This window comes from Bos taurus, chromosome 10 (assembly GCF_002263795.3).
Source record: "Bos taurus isolate L1 Dominette 01449 registration number 42190680 breed Hereford chromosome 10, ARS-UCD2.0, whole genome shotgun sequence".
In the NCBI taxonomy this organism is placed as follows: domain Eukaryota; kingdom Metazoa; phylum Chordata; class Mammalia; order Artiodactyla; family Bovidae; genus Bos; species Bos taurus.
This window is the reverse complement of record NC_037337.1, coordinates 26,534,716-26,543,165: the sequence shown is the minus strand read 5'-3', so window position 1 is coordinate 26,543,165 and position 8,450 is coordinate 26,534,716. Positions and strand designations below refer to the sequence as shown.

The window sequence follows — 8,450 nt, the reverse complement described above, 5'->3', positions numbered from 1 at the left end:
ATCTAATAAATAGTGAAAAGAAAAGAAACCAAGATGTGGGAATTCACAAAAGCAGCACTGGACAGCTGAAAATTACTTTGGGGAGCTTGCTATTCTGAATATTAGGTATTTATGCTAAGATGGTTCTTGTTATATCTATATCTTCCTGTCCCCATGAGTATTGTATTGCATGGAAAGAAGAGAACAAGTGAAAATTCTACAAATATACCAACTAGGAATGTGAATTTCACAATGTCACAGGTGGTTCCCAACTCTTCTTTAGAACAAATTATTTATTTACTTAATGTGCCAGGTTTTTGTTGTAGCATTTGAGGTCTTGATCTTCTTTGTGGCATCCAAATTTTTAGATGGAGCTTGCAGCATGTTTACATTTTCGGCATGTAAACTCTTGGATTAAGCATGTGGGATCGAGTTCCAACACCAGAACTGGAACCCAGGTCCCTGTATTGGGAGCCTAGAATCTTAGCCACTGGACTACCATGAAAGTCCCTTCAATTCTTTTTGTTTCAAGTTGTGTCACAGAGGAAGGTCAGTCAAACCCAAAAACCCCACATAAGCATTCCAGAGACCCCTAGCTACATCAATGCGCTTTATTATTTCTACTGAACCAGAAATTCACATGAATACAACTTTGGAGCTTCCGTTGTGGCTCAGCTGGTAAAGAATCTGCCTGCAATGTGAGAGACCTGGGTTCAATCCCTGGGTTGGAAAGATCCCTTGGAGAAGGGAAAGGCTACCCACTCCAGTATTCTGGAGAATTCCACGGACTGTATAGTCCATGGGGTCATGAAGAGTTGGACACGACTGAGGGGCTTTCACTTTCATTTATCAGGAAACATTTCCTATTCCTCTTGGTGCTGGTCATCCTTTCCCTGCAGGCATTCATCAACATAAAAAATTCAAAGTGTGCTAAATTCTGTGACCTGTTTGAATCCATGTCTCAGAGCACTATCTCTTAATCCAGCCCACCTTTCCTTTGCCTGGTGTTAGGAGAAAAAGGGCAGGCAGTGAACGATGAAAGTGAATGGGATCAAATTTTCCATTCTCAAGTTTGACTTGTAAGGATCAGTAAGGATAGGATTCTATCTTCTTGACTTAACATCTTAGAGAATATACTTCTAGAGGGGTGGAGGGAAAGAGATTTTCCTGGTGGATGATTCTTTATATGGCCAAAATATCAATTACAGACACAGGGATAATTTCTCCAATATCATCTTCCCATTGACAAGTGATAAAGACCCATCCCTCCTTGAAAGATGATGTGTATTCACAAAATGGCATCATGATCCCACTTGTTAAAACACAATGCACTCCTGATATTATTTGCCGGCTCCTGTGACATTTCCTAATCCCATTTGTACATTTCACAAATATGTTATAACACATCTCTTCAATGTCCTCATATGATGCTTGGAGGAAGAAATGCTCTTTAGCACAATAAAGCCTATTGTGAACACGTTTCCTCTTCATTTCTAGATTGCAATAATCTTCGTCAGTCAACGGCATTTCAGAATCAATAATAACATGGGTTTTGAATGCTTCCTTGGTAGGTGGTTTGGTAGGCCCTGTAGCATGTAAGTCATCTATATAGTCTTCTAATTCTTCTCGTCGTTCATCTGATAAATATGAATCATTTATCCTCACAAACTGCAGTGGCTTCAGCAGCAGGAAGAGCAGAAACAGGGGCTGCACGTTGATCAGAGTCCCCATGTTTCCCTGAAGGGAATATAAGAGAGAAGGAGTTATATCTACCGTGAGGCTGTGCCTTCTGGTCCTATGCAGGCCCATTTCTACCACCTTTTGCTGTTCTGAGCTCTAAGACTTTGGACCATTTAAAAATTGACAACTCAGGATCTATTTCAATACCTGTAAAATATTTACTCCAAGGTGACCTTAGGAGAGCTATACTCAATCTAGAAGACTGAGGGTAAGAGAGGGAAAGGTGAAGGAAAATGGAGAGAAAAGGAGAAAGGCAGAGAGAGACAACAGTGAAGAGAGAGAGAGAGAGAGAAGGAAACAAGGAAGAACTGAGGAAGAGAGCAAGAGAGAGATGAAGGAAGGAAGGGAAAGAGGACAAGAGGTCGAGAGGGCACTGAGGCAGGTGGCAGAGAAGAAGCTCATGCGCTCCCTCCTTCTGAAGTAAATGTATCTGTTCTCTTCCTGGAGTTAAGAACTTGCTCTAAAGAGCTGTACATGATCCCCTTTTCCCCCTCACCAACATCTTGCTTTTCTGAGGACCATTGTTCATCTTGGGCTTCCCTCATAGTTCAGTCAGTAAAGAATCTGCCTGCAATGCAGGATACTCAGGTTTGATTCCTGGATCAGGAAGATTCCCTGGAGAAGGAAATGGCAACCCACTCCAGTATTCTTGCCTAGAGAATCCCATGGACAGAGGAGCCTGATGGACTACAGTCCATGGGGTCACAAGAGTTGGACACTACTGAGTGATTTCACTTCACTTCATTCTTCATCTTCTGACTTTCTCCTCTTGCTCATTTCTGACCATCAGTATCCTTGCACAAGGGATCAAGCAAGATCCATCATGTCAAATGAGCACCAAATGTGTGTGGATTGGTCTAAATACTATTACCATCACCTCATTGCCTGGAATTGTGGGTCCATATTACAGTCTCCTAGGCCACCTCTCCCCACTCAGAAGAACTCTTTCACTAAGGTACATTACTGACCTTGTGAGTCTTTTTTTAATCTTTTCTTTAAGGAAGACTTCATGTTTCCTTCTCAGGTTTTCCTGTCTCTAAATTCTTCCCATCCTGTGTGCCTATCTGCCATCATGGTACCCTCATCATCAGACTTCACAGTCACAACTTTCCTTCCATATGTGTGCATCTCCATGTCTATTCACCCCACTGGAGGCTGCACTAATATTTCCCCAATACCTGTCATATACATAAACAAGTGTCTTTACCACACAAATATGGGAAACTGGGTAGTTCCTTATATTATTTCAAGAATTCTCCTACTTAAAAAGAAATGGAAATATTTAATATAGCACCTACTTCTGAGGCACATCTTTATAACGCTTCATGCTAAATATGTTAAGGGACTTTAAGAAAAACATTCCTTAAGGGAACCATCTTACCTGTCTCCTGAGAAACCTGTATGGGGGTCAAGAAGCAACAGTTAGAACCCTGTATGGCACAACTGATTGGTTCAAGATCGAGAAAGGAGTAAGACAGGGCTGTCTTCTGTCACTCTGTTTGTTTAACCTATACACTGAGCGCATCATGAGAAATGCCAGGTTGAATGAGTTACAAGCTGAAATCAAGACAGGCGGGAGAAATATCAACAATCTCAGATATGCAGATGATACCACTCTAATGGCAGAAAGTGAAGAGGAACTAAAGAGCCTCTTGATGAGGGTGAAGGAGGAGAGTGAAAGAGCCAGCTTAAGACTAAATATTAGAACAAAAGACTAAGATCATGGCACCTGGCCCCATTACTGTATGCCAAATAGAAGGGGAAATGTGGAAGCTGATACATTTCCTCTTCTTGGACTCCAAAATCACTGCAGACAGTGACTGCAGCCATGAAATCAGAACACAGTTGCTTCTTGGCAGGAAAGTGATGACAAACCTAGAGACAAAAGCTGAGACATTACTCTGCTGACAAAGGTCCATATAGTCAAGGCTATGGTCTTTCCAGTAGTCATGTACGGTTGTGAGAGTTGGACTGTAAAGAAGGCAAAATGCCAAAGAGTTGATGCCTTCAAATTGTGGTGCTGGCAAAGACTCCTGCAAGTCCCTTGGACAGCAAGGAGATCAAAGCAGTCAATCTTAAGGGAGATCTACCCTGAATATTCACTGGAAGGACTGATGCTGAAGCTGAAGCTCCAGTATTTTGGTCATCTGACGTGAACAGATGACTCATTGGAAAAGTCCCTGATGCTAGAAAAGAGTGAGAGCAGGAGAAGAGGGTGTCAGAGGATGAGATGGGTGGATGGCATCATCAACACAATGAACATGAACTTGGGCAAACTCCAGGAGATGGTAAGGGACAGGGAGACCTGGCTTACTGCAGTCCAGGTCACAGTTGTGACCTGTGGCCCAGAAAATAGGCCCAAGTGCTAGACATCAGGGCACAGTCTACTATTGAGTGGAAAGTGGTATCATTTATAGAGGATTCTTGGGTCTATTGATCACTTTTTAATCCCTGTCCAGATCTGACTGTTGAGCAATAATTCTTCAAGGAGGCTTTCTTCCCAGGGGAAGGCAAATACCTCAGGTACACTAGAGAGCAGGCTTCTTGGCCTATCTTGGCCCATGGTCTTTTGCCTCATTTATTCTTTGTATGGTCAAAGCTTCAGAGAGTGGATATGTTAAGGACGGGGCTGCAGATATCCTGATACTGGGAATACTGACCTCCCGTAAGAGTGGCAGAGCTTGAAACAGGAAAAGAGAAGAGCAAAGTTGAATGGCTGAATTAAGTACATTCTTGTGGTTGCCTTAAAGTAAAAATAAAAATCATAAATAACAATGCCTAAGATCATAGGCAAGTATACGCCAAGCCCTGAGTTCAGCACTAAACAAACATCATCATCCAAACAAGCTTATGATAAAGATATTCTTATAGCTTTGTTTTTGTTTTGATAGTAAACAGTATCTCTTTGTGAAGGGACATTGCTTCAAATTTTACTTTAGGTCTGGCAGAATCTTGGTTCAAGCCTTTTTCACAAGTCAGTCTGATTTTCACATCTCTGTTCCTCAGTGCTATTGTATGACTTCCTTCAGTCTCGCTTCCCCACCTGAGGCTAGAATGTACCTCCTTCCCTAGGTTGACTTTGTAACTCTAGGAGAAGAGACTACCAGAAACACACAGACCACTGAAGTGGCCAGTACTAAACTTGTCTCTGAGTCACTGCTGCTGCTGCTAAGTCGCTTCAGTCGTGTCCAACTCTGTGCGACCCCATAGATAGCAGCCCACCAAGCTCCCCCATCCCTGGGATTCTCCAGGCAAGAACACTGGAGTGGGTTGCCATTTCCTTCTCCAAGGCATGAAAGTGAAAAGTGAAAGTGAAGTCGCTCAGTCGTGTCTGACTCTTAGCGACACCATGGACTGCAGCCCACCAGGCTCCTCTGTCCATGGGATTTTCCAGGCAAGAGTACTGGAGTGGGGTGCCATTGCCTAGAGATCTATAAAAAAAGATCCATTTTCCTCAAAGCCTAGCTGTGCTGCTGCAGAACAGTTTTCTGTTTTTTTGTTTATTTACTCCACTGTGTTCTTGGTAGAAAAGAAGTCTTCGAATGGGGCAATTCAAGTTATTTTCTAATACTGAAAATAACCCAGAGACCCTGACCAAGGTGGAGATGGATATCAGTATTTGTGGTCTCTGTGCCTCTTGGGCTGGAAAGAGCAGGACAGGGTGAGCATGGGCAGCAGAGTTGAGGCTCCTGTAGCACCAGGGCCAGGACAGCCCTTCATTTTGTATATCCTCTAACCTCTTCATCCTTTGTTTATGAATTCATGCTGTGGTTTCAGGCTTCTTAAAATCTTCACTCACCCCCAAGTATATGCGTTTTCACTTAAACGCTATCTTATGTCTTTATGGATTTTCAGAAAGTTTAAGCCTTTCATCCATCTGGAATTTATATTGAAGTATAAGAGGTGGTGATTTTTTTTTTTCACATGGTTTATATGTAATTTCAGTACTGATTTTTTGGAGAATAAAGTTCATTCACTCATCTCTAAATTAAAATTTTACCTTATGCTCTGTAACAACCTAGACAGGTGGGATGGGGAGGGAGATGAGAGTGAGGTTCAAGAGGGAGGGGGACAAAAGTATACCTATGGCTGATTCATGTTGATATTTGGCAGAAAGCAACAAGATTCTATAAAGCAATTATCTTTCAATTAAAAAATAAATTAATTTTAAAAAGTTAGCTTATGTATTTAACAGGGCTTCCCATGTGGCTCAGATGGTAAAGAATCTGCCTGCAAAACAGGAGACCCAATTCAATCCCTGGATTGGGAAAATCCCCGGAGAAGGGAATGCCTACCCACTTCAGAATCTTTGCCTGGAGAATTCCATGGAAACACAGCCTGGCAGTCTACAGTCCATGGGGTCACAAAGAGTCAGACAAGACTGAGCAACTAACACTTTCACTTATGTGTATGATAATTCTTTTTCTGAATGATTCACAGGACTGGAAAAGATTAGTTTTCATTCCAAACAAATGAAGGTAAATGTCAAACAATGTTCAAACTAGCTTTTTTTGTTGTTATTTTTAAATAGTAAATTTAATTTTTAAATTTAAAAATTTTCAGTTTTAACATTGAAAAATGTTCAAATTGTGCTCATTTCTCATGCTAGCAAGGTAATGCTCAAAATCCTTCAAGCTAGGCTTCAGAGTTCATGAACCGAGAATTTATCATACGTACAAGCTGAGTTTAGAAGACGCAAAGGAACCAGAGATCAAATTGCCAACATTCATTGGATCATAGAGAAAGCAAGGGAATTCCAGAAAAACATCTGCTTTTGCTTCTTTGACTACGCTCAGGCCTTTGACTGTGAAATCACAACAAACTGTGGAAAATTCTTAAAGAGATGGGAATACAAGACTACCTTACCTGCCTCCTGAGAAACCTGTATGCAGGTCAGAAGCAACAGTTAGAAGCAGACATAGAACAATGAATGGACTGGTTCAAAATTGGGAAAGGAGTATCTCCAGGGTGTATATTATCACCCTGTTTATTTAACTTCTATGCAGAGTACATAATGTGAAATGATGAGCTAGAGAAACCCAAGCTGGAATCAAGATTGCAGGGAGAAATATCAACAATCTCAGATATGCAGATGATACCACTCTAATGGCAGAAAGCGTAGGGGAACTAAAGAGCTTCTTTGATGAGGTTGAATGAGGAGAGTGAAAAAGCATTTTGTTGTGAATGGACCCAGAAATTTGTGCTTTAAACAAATTCACAAGGCTTTCCTCTTTACTTTTAAACTTGTTTGGGAGTGTTAAAGCAGCTTAGAGTATAGGATGGGAGGGGCCTGAGAGGGGCTGTCTGTCTAGAGCATTTTCTCCTAAAGTGTGGGTCCTGACTCCCAGGTCAGAACTCTCTATTTACAATTTAAAATAACTGAGACTAGTCAAAGGCTCCTTAGGTACATGAATATATATCTCTGAGGGATCATTAAGTGTTTTCAGTGTAAATCTCTTTAAAGAAGAAAAGCAGGATTTGTAAATACAGCTTAATATGAAGCATCAATGGACAATAATCATATAATAATTTTATAGTCCCAACCACAGAATAAAAGTGAAATTTGTATCTTTCAAACTGGTAATAATTATTACAGTTTCCAAATTCATTGCTGCTGAGAGTGTGACAAGGGGAACAATCCTATATTTCTGGTTACAGTGAAAACTTTGGCAAGTGTAATAAATTTTTTTTTTAATCTGATACTTTTCCCCCAATTTCAATAGCTTGAATTCTATGTACCATATGTTAGATGGCAATATGGACAGCAAGTTTTACTGCATAGGAACAAAAATTTCAACTTCAAAAACATAAATGTCCAAGAATTTAAGGGAAATTTAAGTTGCCATGGATGTATTCATGGACACAACAAGAACACCACTACAATTGTAACTGTAAGAGCTAATATTTGAGATGATCAGTGTTCTATATTCATTGAATTATAGATTCTTAGAATGGATTATTTTCAAGACTATACAAATATATTAATCAATGAAATTTTACAGATGCAGAATATTCATAATATTACAGCAAGGGGGATGTCTGGTTTTAGCCAGACCAGGGGCAGGAGCGCAAAAAATTAACTTAAACCCAAGAGGACCTGTACCAACTCACAGAGACAGACGTCCAGGACACACAGCAGGATGAAGAAATCCAGTCCTTCACTAGACTCTTGTTTTCTCTCTCACTCCACTCTGCTTTCTATGCTAAGTTCGTGTGCAGGCAGGGCCTCTCCACAGAATGGCAGGGTAAATCATTACCACCTTTATAACACTATGTAGGGTCACTGAAAGATGTGCCATCCTCTCTCACATTCATTCAACATAGAAAATAACCTTTCTGATCGGGCTCGTCTTTGTCACGTGAATAAATCCAGGAATGTGAGTTCCCCTTTTTGGTCCACCTGAAGTTCATGCTTTTTTCTGAGAAGAGAAGGCAAAACCACACAGGTAAAACACCAGCAGAACTGCAATTGCTGACAAAAGGCTGCTCCCTTGTAATACAAACAAAGGAACAGACACCAAATACAAAAGTAGCAAATGTCCATTTGAAAAGGCGGGGGAAAATCAAAACACAGAAGATATGTACAACGTGGTCCTAAGTAATATTTGAAATAAAGATTACATAGTGAGGGAAGGGGAGCCCCAAACATAACCTTATTCAACTGCTGTTTCTGAGCAGTTTATTTCTTATTGTGATCTTGAAAGTTGTCAGTTTCTCAAAGTTAAAATAAA

The 8,450-nt window shown here is 40.7% G+C and overlaps 1 long non-coding RNA gene across 1 annotated transcript; it reads right to left on the bottom strand.

Moving 5' to 3' along the window:
- Positions 1 to 575: 575 nt before the first annotated feature.
- On the bottom strand, positions 576 to 8,166 carry LOC104973102 (uncharacterized). Its single transcript, XR_809188.3, has 2 exons — positions 7,831 to 8,166; positions 576 to 1,716 (listed from the first exon to the last, which is right to left on the bottom strand). It is a non-coding gene; the product is annotated as an uncharacterized lncRNA (long non-coding RNA).
- Positions 8,167 to 8,450: the final 284 nt, after the last annotated feature.